Source organism: Staurois parvus, unplaced genomic scaffold, assembly GCF_062004578.1.
Source record: "Staurois parvus isolate SC_StPar_1 unplaced genomic scaffold, SC_StPar_1.0 ptg000714l, whole genome shotgun sequence".
Lineage (NCBI taxonomy): Eukaryota > Metazoa > Chordata > Amphibia > Anura > Ranidae > Staurois > Staurois parvus.
In genome coordinates this window covers 2,477,202-2,489,823 of record NW_028318510.1, presented here as the reverse complement: position 1 = coordinate 2,489,823, position 12,622 = coordinate 2,477,202, and the positions used below count along the sequence as shown (strand labels likewise).

At 44.9% G+C, this 12,622-nt stretch overlaps 1 long non-coding RNA gene across 1 annotated transcript; it reads right to left on the bottom strand.

Moving 5' to 3' along the window:
* Nucleotides 1–364: 364 nt before the first annotated feature.
* On the bottom strand, nucleotides 365–6,458 carry LOC149445716 (uncharacterized). Its single transcript, XR_016306355.1, has 2 exons — nucleotides 3,911–6,458; nucleotides 365–2,291 (listed from the first exon to the last, which is right to left on the bottom strand). It is a non-coding gene; the product is annotated as an uncharacterized LOC149445716 (long non-coding RNA).
* Between the last annotated feature and the right edge of the window lie 6,164 nt (nucleotides 6,459–12,622).

Genomic DNA, 12,622 nt, shown 5'->3' with positions numbered 1-12,622 from the left:
GGGGTTTTCATGAGCTGTAAGCCATAATCATCACAATTATGACAAATCACGGCTTGAACTATCTTGCTTTGCATGTAATGAGTCTATCTCATATATTAGTTTCACCTTTTAAGTTGCATTACTGAAATAAATGAACTTTTGCAAGATATTCTAATTTTTCGAGTTTCACCTATATATATTATATTATATTTATATAATATATTTATAATTTGTTTCTATACCACTGTTAGCTGACAACTTTCAGCCGGTCCAGGCTGAGGAAACATCCACCCAGATGCCTGGACTGGAATCTGGCTCAGCATCTCAGGGATAAAGATACAGAGAAACCCCCTAGAATGGAACTTTGAAGGCATCATACATAAAATTAAAGTTGTGAAATCTTTATTTTATCAAAATGTCATAAATTTATGGCATAACACACCATTTTACAAGACAATCACATTATACATTATATTATATCACCATGAAGGATGTCATGCAATTGTTAAACAATGGTCTTGATTAGTTACAAAGATGATTCTGCGAAAATCCTACGCGTTTCAGAGTAATATAACTCTTTCCTCAGGGATAGCAAACACTGTGTAAAGGTGATATCGTCTGTCAGATTGAAAATACAATTATTTATTACATACCATATACAACCAAATAAAGTGTCTCAAAATGCATGGGTATACTCACAATATGAGAAGATCAAACCGTGTATGAGCATTAAATCGTATTAAAAAAAGACTTCCAAAATGTCAGTACCTCTTTACCAGGGCACCCGCGGTCTCTGGGCACCTAAGGATCCCATCAAGACGGAACACAGGGCCAACCAGATCACTACAAAAAGAGGATTTACAGAGCAAAAAATGTCTACATGTGTGTACCATATAGTGGAAGAAAAAGGGGAGCCGCAGAATGACTAGGCGGGAATACCCACCATTATACTCATCAGAGGTCTCGATGTTCCCAAACAGATATATTGGCATCTACATAAATAGATCATAGGCTGTATATACAAAGGTATCCATGAATCTCTGTCCAGTCACACCATGTGCCCCTTTAAAGACAACATAGATGGAGGAACTAATGAATACATTATCTCCACAGGAATAAATAAGCCCAATATTAAATGTAAGAGTCTATGTAGTGCTTACCATCACGGACAATGTCATGGCATAGTCATAAAAGATCCATACTGGCACCTCTAAGTAAGGAGTGTCAAATTGTGAAAGGAAGCCTCAATTATATAGGTCCTGATTGAAGGATCCTGAAAGTGATGACCGCTCCCAAAAGGAACTGAGAAAGGAAAATGGCGCCCACACCTGCTCTATGAGGGACATCACCGTGCACCGCCCCCCGGTGCATCGGTGTGTGACGTCACCACACCACCTCGTGCGGAGTGATGTCATGCATCGGCGCACCGCCCACACGCTGAGAAGACAGACGCAGCCTCCAAAGGAAAGGGGAGTGGCAAGAAAAGCCAGAACCCCCTAACCACGGAGGCCACGCATTGCTGCACTCACTAGGCCCTGAAGATTCTGGTGGCACAGCCTCAGTGTGCCGGGCGCTGAAAAGAGAGGACCTCAGCACCCAGGTTCAAACCCGACTGGCCCCATGGCCAGGAAGGCAGCTGAAAAAACATGGAATTAGACATATCACCAATCAACACTGTATAGACTTTATGCATAGCATGTTGAATCAATATTATAACAAACATTTGGTTGAGAACATTATACAGAATATAAAGCTGAAAATGAATATGTCACCGTAAAGGGGTCTCAAACAGATATACAGAGCAATAGTAGAGTATGCAATCCCCCCACAGGACGTTAATGCAATATCATACACCATAGCACAGAACATTAAACTCCCAACACCCAAACAGTGGAAGGAGGCACTATTTTTCCAAGCCTGCAGACTCAAATCCCTGTAAAAAGGGCCTGAAATTGACCAACTCATTCAGGTTGGGGGGGGGGGGGAAGTAGCATGCAGATGGAAGATCCACCTGAGTTCAAGCTGCAACAACAGCTTGTTCCAGTCTCCCCCTCTTAGGCCTGGATGCTCTCGGCCAAGAATGTTGGGATTTAATCTTGGGGAATTGGCCATTGTGTGCCGCAAGGACATGTCGCCCTAAGGGTAAATCAGGATCAGTTGTCTGCATGCTTTTTATGTGTCTATATGCACCCTCCAAAATTCCAGCTTAGTCTTTTCCACATTCACAAAGAAGTAAAATATCACCCCCGCAGTTCGACAATTGGCAAAATGTTTTAGTTTCAAGGAAACCCCATTTAGTACCCTAGGTTGTACTTACAGTTGTGTCCAAAATTATTCAACCCCCACTGAAATTGAGTGTTTTGGCCAGTTTGACATTGCTTTTGATCATTCAGTCATCTTGCTTACATTTACATTAAAGAGGCACTTGTAGGTCAGACAAATATAACATAACAGTTATAATGAAATAACCACAAATGTCTTTTCTGTGCTCACAGCATTATCAGTTTTATTCAACCCCCAAGTGACATTCAATCTTAGTACTTAGTACAGCATCCTTTTACAGTTATAACAGCTTTTAAACGTGAAGCATAGCTTGACACAAGTGTCTTGCAGCGATCTACGGGTATCTTCGCCCATTCTTCATGGGCAAAGGCCTCCAGTTCAGTCACATTCTTAGGCTTGCGCACTGCAACTGCTTTCTTTAAGTCCCACCAGAGGTTCTCAATCGGATTTAAGTCTGGTGACTGCGATGGCCACTCCAAAATGTTCCAGCCTTTCCTCTGCAACCATGCTCTAGTGGACTTGGAGGTATGCTTGGGATCATTGTCCTGTTGAAAGGTCCAACGTCTCCCAAGCCTCAGGTGTGTGACGGACTGCATCACGTTTCCATCCAATATCTCCTGGTACTGAAGAGAATTCATGGTACCTTGCACACGCTGAAGCTTCCCTGTACCTGCAGAAGCAAAACAGCCCCAAAGCATGATTGACCCTCCACCATGCTTCACAGTAGGCAAGGTGTTCTTTTCATCATAGGCCTTGTTCTTCCTCCTCCAAACATAGCGTTGATCCATGGGCCCAAACAGTTCTAATTTTGTTTCATCAGTCCACAGAACACTATCCCACAACTTTTGTGGTTTGTCCACATGGCTTTTGGCATACTGCAGTCGACTCTTCTTATTCTTTGGAGACAGCAAGGGGGTACGCCTGGGAGTTCTGGCACGGAGGCCTTCATTACGCAGTGTGCGTCTTATTGTCTGGGCTGAAACTTCTGTACCCACATCTGACAAATCTTTTCTCAGTTCCTCAGCAGTCACACGGGGACTTCTCTCCACTCTACGCTTCAGGTAGCGCACAGCAGTCGAAGTCAGCATCTTCTTTCTGCCACGACCAGGTAGCGTTTCAACAGTGCCCTTTGCCTTGAATTTGCGAATGATGCTTCCTAAGGTGTCTCTTGGTATGTTTAACATCTTTGCAATCTTCTTATAGCCATTGCCCTTCCTGTGAAGAGAAATCACCTCTTCTCTTGTCTTCCTGGACCATTCTCTTGCCTTCACCATGTTTGTAACCACACCAGTAAATGTCTAGAAGGAGCTGAGTATCACAGTCATTTTAAAGCTGCCTAATTGGTGCTTATTATGCTTGATTGCTGCTCGGTGACATCCACAGGTGTTTTCAATACCTGATGGAAAGCACCTGTATGAACCTCTGTTCTTCAGAGTGGTAGTCTTTAAGGGGTTGAATAATTGTGGCAATGAAGAAACCACATAAGAACCATTTACTACTGTATTACATAAACAATTGATGTCATTTTAGTTGCATTTGGGTAGTTACAACGTCCTTGTAGGATTTGATTCTGAATACAATTCCAAATGTACACTATAGTCCCTAAACCCCTTTACAGCATTGGGGGTTGAATAATTTTGGACACAACTGTATGCATACATATACTTACAGTAATTACATGCCCTGCAACAAAATGTACCCTTTAGTTTGCAAGGATCTCTAGGTACATCTACCTTATATTCACTTTATAATATGATCCTTAACGGATGTAGCTCTCCTAAAAGTGATTGGGGGGGAGGTAAAAATTTACCTATCATGGGATCTGTGGTTAGTAGATGCCAATATTTCTGAATTATGTCTATAACTTGGTTGTGCTGATTTGAAAACTTCATAATGATTCTAGGTTGATTATCTGATTTTTTTTTTATTAGAATCTTTATAGAGAAGGTAATTGCCTGCATTACTACAGGCACGATTGAAGGCTTTCTTTAAGCAAGATTTAGTATAACCTCTCTCCAGTAATCTGCTACAGAGTGCATCTGCCTCCTCTTTGAAGGACTGCTCATCCGAGCAATCGCTCCTTGTTCTCAAATATTGACTATAAGGAATGAATGAAATCAATGTCGTGGGATGGAAACTGGAAGCATGCAATATGGTATTGCCAGCAGTTGGTTTGCGATATAGTCTGCTGATTAAACTGCCATCATCCTTGACCTGAATACTAACATCCAGAAAGGTAACTTCCTTTTTATCACACATCATAGTAAATGTGAGATTGAACTCATTCTTGTTCCTTCTCTCCAGACACACATTTAAGATGTCATCGATAAAACGGCTCCACATACAAATGAAGTCCGTATATACCAATAAATCCTCATCAGCCAAAAACATCTGTTCCCACTCCCCCAGGTACAGGTTGGCATAGGATGGGGCACAGTATGTCCCCATCGCCACCCCCTGCACCTGGAGGTAGTGGGAACCATTGAAGGTGAATACATTGTGCTGAAGAATGAATTCAAGTGCTGAACCAATTAATTAATTATAGGCCCACTCCTAATGTCTCCTTTGTACTAGAATATGTTGAATTGCTGCTACTCTCCTATCATGGGGAATAGAACTATATAATGCTTCTACATCTATTGTTACCAATAGGGCTCCTTCAGGTATATGTAAGTTATTAATAATTTTTAATAGATGTATAGTATCCTTAACGTAAGATAGAAGAATTGCTACATGAGGTCTCAGATGTTCATCAATGAGTTGACTTAGGCTCTCTGTTAAGAGCCCCATTGCCAGAAATAATTGGTCTTCCTGGGGGGTTATCTAACTTCTTGTGAATTTTTGGAAGAGAATAAAAAGGTATGAATCCTTGGAAAACTAGTTCTAACAAAATCCCATGTGGTGTTAGTGATAATTCCATTAAAGTACGCAGTATCAACCAAATCATAGAATTGATTGTTGAATGTATCCACCATCTCAGGGATCCGTCGTGAGCCTGAGCCAGTCCCTCCACAGTCCAGTACTCCAGTGAGTGCTGAATGGGCAGAGCAGAGAGCCGATGCCTGACAGTCATGACTCTGTGTTCAGAGCAGACGGGGAGAACTGAGCAATCAGCGGTGTCTGTTCACTTAGTTCTCACTGCAGAGCTGGATGATGCTGCCTACACCTAATTGAGTATAAATGTTTGTTTTTTTCTAAGTCCATACTTCTCTTTTTAAAGCAAGGATTCATTTAGTCCCTTCTTACTATAACCTGTAAAGTTATACTGCCTCTAGAATGTTAGTGGTGTGCCCGATCCTAATAAGGCCAGAATGTATACAAGTTTACAATAGCTTTAAATCTGTAGGTACGCACCATAACCAAAAAACATAAAGCCTGTGGATTTAAATTTATATTTTTATTTTACACTGTGAACACAAACCTGTATTTTCTATTATATAGCGCAAGATGTAAGGCGAGTGCGAAGAGTAGAATAGCTGCTAGCACAATATAGGCAAGGTAACAAAACCCACAATATATGAGTACAAATGTAAGTGAAGCGCTAGAAATAAGTGTCAAATGCAATCATAAGGTGAATATAACAATCATACAATATCAGTGTGACATAATCTAATAAAATATATCAAATCTTATAAAAAAAAGTCTGTGTCACTACAAATTTCAGCAATAATTATATGATAAATATGAATTGTCTGTGGCATTACAAGTCACAGAAATGCCAGGTGACGTGTGTGCTCTTCATCTATAGAAGAAATCTGTGCAACTACAAGGTGCAGCGATACCAAGTAGGATATTCAAAAGTGCTCATGATCCAATACGGAAATCCACCACCTTATATGGATGTGCACTCACCAGAACGCAACTGGTATAATAGCGTTTTATGCTGATCCTTACAGGGGGTCTCAGAAAGCCAATAGCAGGGACCGGACTTCTCCAGAATAAGGGCTATGCAAAACCAGCAAAAGGATCCTCCTGGGGGGGGAGAAGCTTTTTAGAAAAAACAAATTGGTGGTTATGGTGTTATGCTATGTGGCTTCTGTGATCCATATCTTTGCCAGGACTGCATCACATCCCTGCTGGCCCGTGGTTCCCAATACCTGGTCTAGATAGGAGAACACAGTGAAAACGCTATTATACCAGTGGCGTTCTGGTGAGTGCACATCCATATAGGTTGATGAATTTCCGTATTGGATCATGAGCACTTTTGAATATCCCACTTGGTATAGCTGCACTTTGTAGTTCCACGGATTTCTTCACTAGCATTTTTGTGACTTGTAGTGCCACTGACAATTCATATTTACCATATAATTATTGCTGAGATTTGTAGTGACACAGACTTTTTTCTATAAGATTGATATATTTTATTAGATTATGTCACATTGATACTGTATGATCACTATATTCACGTGAGCACCTTATGATTGCATTTGACACTTATTTCTAGCGCTGCACTTACTTTATTTTCTACTGTACATCACTGACAATAAAAAGAAAGATAAGGGTCTACAATGTATTTTCAACATGTCCAGCTTTAGGTTAGAAACTGAAAATCTTAAGTAATGTAGGTTTTTCTTTTCATTTCATGCTACCAGTCTGTAACAGCTCCTTGCATTTGAATGAACAATACATTTTATACTACTGGTAAATGACAGCTGAAGAATTTAAGTTGGAATCTGATTGGTTGATGTGGAGGATTATAGGCAATTTCTATTGAAGACTTATGAATTCCAACAAAATACCATGGTGGTACAGTAACCGTAATTCATGCACGTAAAATGTGAAAACTTCACCTTTTAATTATAACCAAGGAATAATACAGAAGTGGTTGGTAAACTGAAGGTGTTGTCCATGTTCGCCATTTGTATGGTTAACCATTTTTATTATTTATTTCTGAAAATAAAAGCTTCTGATAGTTTTTTAAAGCCTAAAGCCTAGAGTTTTTTAAACTCTACAATTCGTTTAATAAAATACTCCTGTTCTTTTAATTTCCTAGATGATAGAAAAAGATCTCTACCTGCTTTGGGCAATAGCAAAGCTGTACATATTTGAGCTGATTATGTAGCAAGCTAGGCCAGTTTATACCAAGTCAACTGATAGGTGACCAGGGACTGAAATGGCTTAGTCATGCAATCAATATGCTATCATATGACTGCTCAGATGACAAATATCTGAACCTCAAATATCTGGACAGAGCCTCATGAGTTTTAGCCTAGGACATGGGAAAGTCTCACTGTCAGGAGCTGCCGCGACGTGCGGCTCGGCGCAGGCGCAGTGTGCCGGTTCACGCTGGTATACGGGCACTAGGTCCTGGCCGGCCGTTGCGGAAACGGAACTCGTGCATGTGCACTCGGAGCCGCGGGTGCGCGCCTGGCACCAATGACAGCGCAGGGCACGGTATTTAAATCCGCTCTGCGCGGACATGAATTGCCGTTTGGTCTCTCTGTGTTCCTGATCCTGTATTCCTCGTTATTCTGATTGTTGCTGACCCGGATTGTCCCTGACTGTGCTGTATTCTCCTGCTCTGACCCCTGGCTTGCCTGACCTCTCTCCTGGATGCCCCGTTAGATCTGATCTCCTGTTACTGACCTGGCGTGTGACCCGACCATTCTCTGCCCACTGCCTTGTACCGCGCTGCTCCCACGGCTACTGACTCGGACTGTCTTACCACGCTTCTGCTCATCCATCCACCTTGCTCTGGCACATCTGCCTCTTCACATCAGGCTCTCACCCTGCAGATACCTCTGGCGGATCCCTCTACCACGGGTAGGTGTACTCAGGGGCCGCGACCTGGTCTCGGTCTGCTCCAAGTCCATCCCCACCATCATGGGCCCTGGTGAACAAGTAGACCGGGACTTAGACTCCGCGCTCTGGGGAATCCTATCCGGTGGGTTATTAGAGGTACCGCCAGGCGGTTCATTACAGTACCAAACGGCCATGACAGAGTCTGGAAGAGGGCCATCCCCACTAGAGGACATATGCCAGCACCTGGCAGCCCTGACCCAAGCTGTCAAGACGCTGCAAGATGGATACACCCATCTGGAAAACCGCATCCAGACGTTGACTGCACCTGTCACCACTTCCCAGAGTGTGGCTTCCCCTGCCCCATCCGGGGAATCTCCAGGACTACCTACGGGAGCTATAGCCGCACTGCCTACTCCAGAACCCCGCTTTCCACTCCAGAACGCTTCCGCAGGGACAGAGCATGCCTTCTGGAACGCATGCCTACTTTATTTCAATCTGCAGCCACGCACATTTCCACGGAGTCAGTCAAGGTGGGATTCATTGTATCCCTGCTCCAGGATGAACCCCAGGATTGGGCTCACCGACTGATGGAGAACCACGATTCCCACCTAGAGACGGTAACAGATTTTTTTGATGCTATGGCCATATTATATGATGACCTGCAGCGGGCAGCCTCCGCAGAAACGGCCCTATACTCCCTCAGATAGGGCCGCCGGGCAGCGGAGGAATATGCGTCGGAATTTAGACGGTGGACGGGAGATACCCGGTGGAACGACGCCGCCCTACGCCACCAGTTCCGCGTAGGACTCTGCATGGCTCTTAAAGACGAGCTAGCCCGGGTAGGTCTACCCAAGTCCTTGGAGAATCTTATTGCCTTGGCCATTCAGATAGACCGCAGGCTGCGGGAACGCAGATTTGAGAGGACCAGCCAGGGTCAGAGAACAACATGGGTACCCCCCCGGGGCGCAGTACAACATATGCTAGAGGGGAACTGGACCCCAGAACCTGAGGATACCCTCAAACCCATGCAGCTGGGACTGGCTCGGCCGTCACTATCGACCGAAGAACGCCAGAGGAGACGGTCCAAGAACCTCTGCCTGTACTGTAAAGAGGCCGGTCATATGGTGCGTTCCTGTCTGCTGAAAACGAGTAAGTCTGCCTCTATTTCTTCTTCTATATCTGCTGAAAGTATTAAACAGTCCAGTTACTTAGCCATACCTATTTCCTTCCAGCTCCCAGGAAGAACCGTGGAGGTGACGGCTATAATTGACTCCGGAGCATGCAGTTGCTTCGTGGATTTTAACTTTCCCCATCAGCAGAAAATTCCCCTCCAGACTAGGGAACAGGGCCTTAACATATTTTTGGCCACGTTCCAACATTTCATCAATTATATATTCCGAGATCTTCTTGATGTTTTCGTGGTTGTCAATTTGGATGACATATTAATCTTCTCTACTCGAAGCTCATAGGGGTCATGTGACAAGTGTATTGGAACGATTACGCCAACACGGTCTGTATGCCAAAGCTGACAAGTGCAGCTTTGAGCAGCACAGTATTGCGTTCCTGGGGCTGATGATCTCCACTACGGGGGGTCATGATGGATCCTCAGAAGGTCTCAGTGATCTTGGACTGGCCAGTGCCTACGGATAAGAAGGGCGTACAACGCTTTATTGGGTTTGCTAATTTTTATAGGAAGTTTATCAGGAACTTCTCTGGTCTGGTCTTCCGCATTACCCAGTTGACCAAACAAGGGGTCCGTTTCAAATGGACGCCCGAAGCTCAAGCAGCAGTTAAGACTCTGAAGAAATTATTCACCACCGCTCCCATTCTCAGTCATCCTGATTCCTCCCTGCCTTATGTTCTGGAAGTTGATGCCTCAGAAAATGCAGTAGGGGCCATCCTGTCCCAAAGAAAGGGCACCAAGGAACTCCTGCACCCAGTGGCGTTCTTCTCGAGGAAACTTTCACCGGCGGAAAGGAACTACGATATTGGAGATCGAAAACTTTTGGCCATAAAGACCGCATTAGAGGAGTGGAGGTACCTGCTAGAAGGAGCCACGCATCCTATTCTGATTTTCACCGATCACAAAAATCTAGAGTATTTGAGAACGGCAAAATGCTTATGACCACGCCAAGCGAGATGGGCACTCTTCTTCTCCCGGTTCTCCTTCCACATCATGTACAGACCAGGCTCCAAGAACACGAATCCCGATGCCCTTTCGTGTGTGTTTGAGGACCCTGAGGAAGTTCCAAAGCCGGATACTATCTTGTCCTCGGGAAACTTCCTTGCCCTCCAGACGGAGCTACGTTCCAGGCTGCAGGATGCATCCGTGGGAATGCCAACCCTACCTGGGGTGTCCCTCCACAGCAAGGGAGGGCTCTTATGGAAGGAAGGACTAATCATGGTACCAGAAGATGTCCGAACATTGGTCCTGGGACACTGCCATGATCACCCGATGGCAGGTCATTTCGGGTTGGCGAAGACGCTCAAATGACTTCAGCGCACATTCTGGTGGCCAAGTATGATCAACGATTGTGAGCTCTACGTTAAGTCTTGCGCCAGAGAAACAAGCCCCCAGGAGCAAGGCCTGGGGTTTGCTACGCCCACTGCCTATACCCGATCGACCGAGGCAAATGATTGCGATCGACTTTATAGTCGAGCTGCCTCCATCTCAGGGCCACACCGCGATCTTTGTGATTGTGGATCGTTTGTCAAAGATGGCCCACTTCCTACCCTTGAAGAATACGCCATCGGCTCTTGAAATCGCGCAAATCTTCATAAGAGAATTAGTGAGGCTGCATGGAGTCCCTGAAGACATCGTCTTGGATCGAGGAGTCCAGTTTACCTCGAAGTTCTGGAAGGCGTTATGTGAAGCATTGGGTATCAGATTGTCCCTCTCTTCCGCTTACCACCCACAGACAAATGGGCAGATGGAAAGGACAAACCAAACATTGGAGCAATATTTGAGATGCTACACGTCCTTCCTGCAGGATGATTGGCTGGCACTCCTACCGCTGGCAGAATTTGCCTACAACAACGTGAATCATTCAGCTACAAAGCAATCCCCGTTTCTTGCGAACTATGGGTTCCACCCCACATTTCTGCCCGATCTGGTTGCCGAAAGCTCAGTCCCTGCTACTCAAAGCACGCTGAATTTTTTTTCTAACAACAACAAGGTTCTTCAGGAAGCCATTACAAAAGCTCAAGAGGACAACAGGAAAGCCTTCGATAGGAAGCAAAGGGGGGAACTAGTGTTGCAACCTGGGGATCAGGTCTGGCTGGCAACAACAAATCTGAAAATGTCTTGCCTGTCGAAGAAACTGGGACCGAAGTTTGTGGGTCCATTCCGGGTGAAGCAAATGATCAACAAGGTGGCATATGAACTTATTCTTCCAGAAACTTTCAAAATCCATCCAGTTTTCCATGTGTCACTTCTGAAGCCAGCTATGCCAGATCCCTTGCCGGATCGGGAGTCCAGACCTCTAGAGGCAATAACCATTGAGGAACAGGAGGAATTTGAGGTGGAAGCAATCCTGAACTGCCGGAAAAGAGGGGCCAGACTCAGTTCCTGATCAAATGGAAGGGTTAGGGTCCCGAGGAGAACTCGTGGGAACCAGCCCAAAATGTTCATGCCCCCAGGCTTATCCGGGAGTTTTATCGTAGTCACCCGCGGTGGAGAGATCAGTTGGGCACCCGGAGGTTGCCCGTAGGGGGGGGGGCAATGTCAGGAGCCGCCGTGATGTGTGGCTCGGCGCAGGCGCAGTGTGCCGATTCTCGCTGGTATACGGGCACTAGGTCCTGGCCAGGCCACGGTGGAGATGGAACTCGCGCATGCGCACTCGGAGCCGCGGGTGCGCGCCTGGCACCAATGACAGCGCAGGGCATGGTATTTAAATCCGCTCTGCGCTGACATGAATTGCCGTTTGGTCTCTCTGTGTTCCTGATCCTGTATTCCTCGTTAATCTGATTGTTGCTGACTCGGATTGTCCCTGACTGTGCTGTATTCTCCTGCTTTGACCCCTGGCTTGCCTGACCTCTCTCCTGGATGCCCCATTAGATCTGATTTCCTGTTACTGACCTGGCGTGTGACCCGACCGTTCTCTACCTGCTGCCTTGTACTTAGACTCCGCGCTCTGGGGAATCCTATCCGGTGGGTTATCAGAGGTGCCGCCAGGCGGTTCATTACACTCACCTTCAAAGATGACCATATATGTGGGAATCTGATAGAGTGACTGAATTTTCTATTCCTTTTTTTGTTAAAAGCATAGCAACTAAAGACATAAATCAATGGTTTCAAACAAAGAGAGGGAATAGGATGCAAAGAGATGGCACTGAAATTGCCTAGACAGAACATGCTTGGAAACCTAACAACTTTCGACAAAACTGGCAACCTTTTTTTTGGTTGTCAGTTTGATCCATCGAACTGTATTGAAGCTGTCAATTTATTGTCGAGTTTCAGTTTTACAATTGAACAATTTGTGGTAGTCAGTCAAACGCCTGGGTTGTACAGCTTATTTTCTTGTGATCATATGTGCAATTTCTGGGGGATGGTAAATGGCTAAAAAGGACTGAAAATTGCCATGTGTATTCGAAGCTTTAGTGTTAGTTTAATCCTTCA